Below are 5,223 nucleotides of genomic sequence, written 5' to 3'. Positions count from 1 at the left end.
CAGAACACACCCAGTCAGTCAGTACCTGCAGGCCAGAACACACCCAGTCAGTCAGTACCTGCAGGCCAGAAACACACCAGTCAGTCAGTACCTGCAGCCAGAACACACCCAGTCAGTCAGTACCTGCAGGCCAGAACACACCCAGTCAGTCAGTACCTGCAGGCCAGAACACACCCAGTCAGTCCAGTACCTGCAGGCAGAAACACCCAGTATCAGTACCTGCAGCCAGAACACCCAGTCAGTCAGTACCTGCAGGCCAGAACACACCCAGTCAGTCAGTACCTGCAGGCCAGAACACACCAGTCAGTCAGTACCTGCAGCCAGAACACACCAGTCAGTCAGTACCTGCAGGCCAGAAACACACCCAGTCAGTCAGTACCTGCAGGCCAGAACACACCCAGTCAGTCATACCTGCAGCCAAGAAGACGAGTCCGACCCCTCGTAGTTTGAACTGTCGTAGCAGGTCCCTGAGCTCGTTTACAACTGTATAGTCTACAGTATTGACATGATGACAGTCCAGGACCACTGACCTAGGAGGAGAGGCTGAGGGAGACAGACAGGGAGGGAGAGAGAGGCAAGCACAAGAGGAGGACAGATTAGTCTCGCTAGGCAGACGGATTGCCTCCCACATTAACAATGTTCCAGCATTCCAGAATACTCTCTCTTACCCTGTAGTGCCTGAGTGTATAGACAGTGTTGAGGTACTCTGTGGAGGGAAACTGAGTCCACTATCCAACTCCATCACCAGAACACCATGATCACACACCTGTACACACACAGACACCTGTTACACACACACACACACACACCAGTACACACAGAGAACACACACTGCTACACACAGAGAACACACACACACAGCCCGTAGTATTATACACACACACACAAATAAATGCACGCATGCACACATACACATTACCTTTATGCTGGCCTGGCTACATTGTAGAGCAGCATAGTCCAGAAACAACTACACCTCCCACAATGCCGTACTGCACCTCCCAGAAACTCAACAGGAAGGTGGTCAGGAACGGCACCAGGTCAAGCTCTAAGACACACACACAGATTTGAAATACACACTGACACACAAAGATGTAAAAACTGTGAGACAAACATATACACACAGATTTAAAACACACATACACACTACTCACTGCGTATCCTCCAACTGTATGACGACGCGGTAGTCGACCATGGGAGCCACAGCACAGATGATGACTGCTCCAGAGAGGCTTTAGGATGTAGTAGAATGCTGGCATCAGGAAGGCCAGGGACAACAGCACTACCACACCTCAACACCAGACAGATACCACACATTAATTACAGTATACTAACTACTAAACAATACACTACCACACCTCAACACCAGACAGATACCACACATTAATTACAGTATACTAACTACTAAACAATACACTACACACCTCAACACCAGACAATACCACACATTAATTACAGTATACTAACTACTAAACAATACACTACCACACCTCAACACCAGACAGATACCACACATGAATTACAGTATACTAACTACTAAACAATACACTACCACACCTAAACACCAGGGGGCGTCAGACACTACACAATAACTACACACCAGACAGATACCACACATTAATTACAGTATACCAACTACTAAACAATACACTACCACACCAGACAGATACCACACATTAATTACAGTATGCCGGGGCGGCATAGTAACCAGAAGTTGGACTAGTAACAGGAAGTTGGACTAGAACAGAAGTTGCAAGATCAAATCCCGAGCTGACAAGGTAAAGAAATCTCTGACTGGGTGTGTTCTGGCCTGCAGGTACTGACTGACTGGGTGTGTTCTGGCCTGCAGGTACTGACTGACTGGGTGTGTTCTGGCCTGCAGGTACATTGGTTGACAACCAATGATGAAGTATAATCAGACTGATTGCATCTCGTCTCTGTCTCTTCTCTTCCCTCGGTCTCGTCGCTGTCTCGTCTCTGTCTCTCTCTCTCAGTATTCGGTCTTGGAGGTCCTGTTGGCAGCAGACCTGCCGGATTTTAGACACACCGCCAGTGTGGAGGCGGCACTAACCATCCTATCGGGTAACACTCAGTGACTGACACTGCAACCAACCAATCACGGACGAGAACCGTGATATATATATTTTTTAATGCTGTCCTGAACCAATCCCTGCTGAGTGCACCAATTACACTCGAGTCAACGGACCCYGACACTGAAATCAGARTGATTGGTATGGATCTGGACCAATCAGGGTACAGTGGTGGCCATGAATGTCCCTCCCCCTCACCCATTGATTGGCTGTCAAGCAGTTGACAGGTTGTCAACCCCTTTTTTTTAATCAAGCATGAGAACCGATCTTCCACGTTGAAGATGCTGCTGTGTGATCGGTTTCATCTTGTAGCTTTTATAAAGACTTTTATGTTGTTGAAGTTATCTGTAGACACTGATCAAGTCTAGAGTAGGTTTTGTGGTTTCTTTCACGAATGGACATTTGAATGTCTCTGTGTGCAGTTTGAAGGTCGTTTCTGGCCCATTGCTAACTAGCGTTAGCACAATGACTGGAAGTTTACAGGAACAGCTAGAACACACACACACACACACTACCTTTATCCTGGGTCTGTTTTAACACGTTTGCTCTGTGTGTTAACCCCTTCAGAGCCAACGTAAACAGAGGACCTGGAGGAGGGGAAATCACTTCTCAGGAAGTGATGTAAGGAAAGAAGCCCCACCCCCTCAGCACTTAACTTCCTGTTTGTGTTCCAAATCAAAATTCCAAATCCTTTCCAGGCCCCTACCCCAGTGTGTTCCAATCCTGGTCCTGGGGGCACATTTTTGTTTTTGCCCTCGCACTYACAAACCTGATTCAACCAAGTGCTTGATGATAAGTTGATTAGTTGAATTAAGCTAAAAACAAAACATGTGCACCGCCTTGGKTCCCCCGGACCAGGATTGGGAAACCTGAGTCAGTGTGTGTGGATAGGTGTAAGCAATATGGAGGAAATAGCACTTAGCCTTTCCAAAGAGATATTACTGTATGTCTAATACATATTCTTAGACTGGGGAGATACTTACACTATTGCAACTTTGTTTTTAAATGTTCTTCTTATACATATTAATACATATAATATATTATTATATACATTTGCTTGATCAATTATTGATCCCTTTCAAATTGATCAATTGTACTTTATTGGTTGCCTCTATTGGATGAGAACTTGACTGTCTCCTACTCTCTGTGTGTGTGAGTATTTACCTGTACGATCATGACCATAAGAAGAATATCACATTCCAAATGGTTTTTGATACGTGATCAAGTGCCTTGCATATGTCCTGCCCTTAATTCAATTATTATAATTTTTTTAACACTTTTAAACTCTTACTTAGAAATGTATTTGATAAGACTGACGATTTGTATACAGCTCCAAACTTAATTTATGCAGTGAATTAACCAGTGGTGTAAAGTACTTAAGTAAAGATACTTTAAAGTACTACTGAATTGTATTTTTGTGTATCGTACTTTACTTTACTATTTATTTTTGACAACTTTTACTTTTACTCCACTACATTCCTAAAGAAAAGAATGTACTTTTTACTCCATACATTTTCCCTGACACCCAGAAGTACTGTTACATTTTGAATACTTAACAGGACAGGAAAACGGTTCATTCACACACCTGGTCATCTCTACTGCCTCTGATCTGGAGACTCACTAAACACATAATTTTCATTTGTAAATGATGTCTGAGTGTCGGCGTGTGCCCCTGGCTAGCCGTAAATACATTTAAAAAATTTAAATTGTGCTGTTTGGATTGCCTAATAGAAGTAATTTGAAATTATTTATACTTTTGATACTTAAGTATATTTTTGCAATTACATTTGATACTTAAGTGTATTTCAAACCAAATACTTTGACTTTTACTCAAGTAGTATTTTACTTGARTCATTTTCTATTAAGGTATGAATGCGCGCTATGGTGCACGAGCGGTGTGGTCAGCATGTAACATGCGTGACCGTTGCAAAATAAATGTACACATCTAATTCAATCATTGCACCCACACTGCTTGCTCRAGTCAACGATTGTCTGCGTAGCCAGGCGCTAAAATAGAACTTGATTCTGTTTGTCGCGCTGCAAGTCCCGCCTCTCCCATCTCCTCATTGGTTTTTAGGAGCATATACCCACGTGGGTGATTGAAAGATGAACTGAGGTCCACATTCCAGTCGGTTGTGGTAATGCACATTAAAGTTGGTTGTAAACCGCCATATAAAGTCCGACGAAGCCCGAAGGAGGAGAGATTACTGGAAACCCTTTTATCGGTGGATTAATTGTCGAAGTAGAGGACCTTGGGTTGTTATTTCACCTGAAATACACATTGTTTATATCCCAGGACAAATTAGCTGGCAACAGCAAGCTAGCTAAATTCGACCTGTCCCCAAATTAATATAGTTGGTTCAGAGTTTGTTTTGATATTTAAACCTGCGTCTCCTGATTGCATCTGGTGTGGGTGGACAAAATCAACACTCTTTGTGCACGGGGGCATTGTCATGCTGAAACAGGAAATGGCTTTCCCCAAACTGTTGCCACAAAGTTGAAAGCACAGAATTGTCTAGAACGTCATTGTATGCTGTAGTTCCAGTGAAGGGAAATCTTAACGCTAAGGGGCCTAGCCCGAACCATGAAAAACAGACCGAGACCATTATTCCTCCTCCACCAAACTTTACAGTTGGCACAATGCATTGGGTCAGGTAGCGTTCTCCTGGCATCTGCCAAACCCAGATTCGTCCGTCGGACTGCCAGATGGTGAAGCGTGATTCATTACTCCAGAGAATGCGTTTCCAATGCTCCAGAGTCCAATGATGGCGAGCTTTACACCACTCCAGCCGACACTTGGCATTCCGCATGGTGATCTTAGGCTTGTGTGCTGCTGCTCTGCCATTTCATGAAGCTCCTGATGAACAGTTCTTGTGCTGACGTTGCTTCCAGAGGCAGTTTGGATCTCAGTAGTGAGTGTTGCAACCGAGGACAAACGATTTTTACGCGCTACGCCCTTCAGCACTCAGGGGTCTTGTTCTGTGAGCTTGTGTGGCCTACCACTTCGCGGCTGAGCCGTTGTTGCTCCTAGATGTTTCCACTTAACAATAACAGCACTTACAGTTGACCGGCACAGCTCTAGCAGGGAAGAAATTTGACTTTTTGGAAAACTGACTTGTTGGAAAGGTGGCATCCT

At 44.3% G+C, this 5,223-nt stretch overlaps 1 long non-coding RNA gene and 1 other non-coding gene across 3 annotated transcripts; one reads left to right on the top strand and one right to left on the bottom strand.

Moving 5' to 3' along the window:
* Window positions 1-377: 377 nt before the first annotated feature.
* LOC112079074 (uncharacterized) lies at window positions 378-1,422 on the bottom strand. 2 transcript variants are annotated; one of them, XR_011479052.1, is made up of 3 exons: window positions 1,152-1,422; window positions 669-1,045; window positions 378-543 (listed from the first exon to the last, which is right to left on the bottom strand). It is a non-coding gene; the product is annotated as an uncharacterized lncRNA (long non-coding RNA). The 2 variants fall into 2 exon arrangements; XR_011479051.1 differs by having other exon boundaries at window positions 379-543; window positions 669-1,043; window positions 1,148-1,421.
* Window positions 1,423-1,793: 371 nt separating this feature from the next.
* Window positions 1,794-3,486, top strand: LOC112079073 (uncharacterized). Its single transcript, XR_011479053.1, has 2 exons — window positions 1,794-2,079; window positions 2,655-3,486. It is a non-coding gene; the product is annotated as an uncharacterized protein (transcript).
* Window positions 3,487-5,223: the final 1,737 nt, after the last annotated feature.

The sequence above is a fragment of the Salvelinus sp. IW2-2015 genome, unplaced genomic scaffold (assembly GCF_002910315.2).
Source record: "Salvelinus sp. IW2-2015 unplaced genomic scaffold, ASM291031v2 Un_scaffold6852, whole genome shotgun sequence".
NCBI lineage: Eukaryota > Metazoa > Chordata > Actinopteri > Salmoniformes > Salmonidae > Salvelinus > Salvelinus sp. IW2-2015.
The sequence above is the reverse complement of the archived record's forward strand: the minus strand, read 5'-3'. Positions and strand labels throughout refer to the sequence as shown.